Source organism: Pterocles gutturalis, unplaced genomic scaffold (assembly GCF_000699245.1).
Source record: "Pterocles gutturalis isolate BGI_N339 unplaced genomic scaffold, ASM69924v1 scaffold11008, whole genome shotgun sequence".
Classification (NCBI taxonomy): domain Eukaryota; kingdom Metazoa; phylum Chordata; class Aves; order Pterocliformes; family Pteroclidae; genus Pterocles; species Pterocles gutturalis.
The window spans coordinates 6921-8067 of NW_010120513.1; the positions used below are offsets into that span (position 1 = coordinate 6921).

At 41.0% G+C, this 1147-nt stretch overlaps 1 protein-coding gene across 1 annotated transcript in view; it reads left to right on the top strand.

Annotated features, from left to right (window-relative positions):
- EXOC7 (exocyst complex component 7) overlaps nt 1–1147 on the top strand; it is a gene marked incomplete at its 5' end in the record, with an annotated part of 20949 nt that overhangs the window by 6240 nt on the left and 13562 nt on the right. The gene's annotated exons all lie outside the window — the stretch shown is intronic.

Here is a 1147-nt window from a genome sequence, read left to right on the forward strand (position 1 = left end):
CCAAAATGGATGCATTTGGGCATCCAAAATTACTTGTCATGAATGTCTTGGCCGTAGATTTGCCAGGAGATTTTCACATCTTTTTGCCCAGTTTAATTGGAGTTTGTGAGATGGGTGAGGTCGGAGGCACCGAGCACAATCTGAATGCACTTACAGAGCTGACAGTGTATGAAGGAAAGAGCGTTTCAAATTATCTCTTGGGATATTGTTAATCTTGAGAAAAAATGGTGGCTAATTTGTCTGCAATCTTCCGTGAACAAGGACAGCAAAGCAGACTGTAGCTCTTGAAGGACAGGGGTGGTTAAAGCTCGTACACCAGCCATCTCTTACAGCTGCTAAATTGAACTACTTAAGTTAAATTAAAAATGGAGAAAAATATCATCTTTGAGCAGAGATTTGCTGATTTTTCTGCAGTTCCATCAGCTTTCAAGGACCGCTCTTGAGTTGGAGGTCTTATACCCTCTTTGCACTGGCACAGTGGCCCTCTTCTTAGCAATATTCATCTGGTGGTGGTTGATTTTCCTGGTTTTAGGCTTTGTTCAATTATGGACAAAGAAATTTTTTTTCTGTGCTATTGCTTCAGTAAGTAAAGTCACGTTCTGCCAATCTGGCTTTCAGACAAGGGGGTTTTATTGGGGTTCCAACAAAATAATTGATTTTTGTAGTCCTTAAGGAAGAATATCCCAGTGCACACCCCAATGCACACTTTAACCTGTTGCAAGGGATAAATAACAAACTAAATCTGATATGCTATAACTTGTTTACCCACAAAGCAAAGCTCAAGAGAGGCTACAGCTAAGCAGAAGGTGAGGTATTAGTGACAGGATAACGAGACAAAGGTTCCCCCTCTCCCCCAGGTACTATTTTGGATTCTGGAGAACATGCTCCATATCCATGTCTTGTTTCAGAGGCTCCCCATCTCTCTGTTATTGTTTTATTTGTTGGTATACCCTGTACTGTCTCCTATTGTTGGAGCATGCAGTTGCTTCTAGGGTGGAGTTGTCTCCTCTTAAATCAAGCTTGCCAGGTCAAGTTAAACTGATGAAGCAATCTGTGGGTGTTTTTTTTTTTTTTAATAATTTGCTGTTTGAAATGTCAGCGGTCAGTCTCAGCTGGCAAGTGTATTCACATTCTCAAATATTCCTGC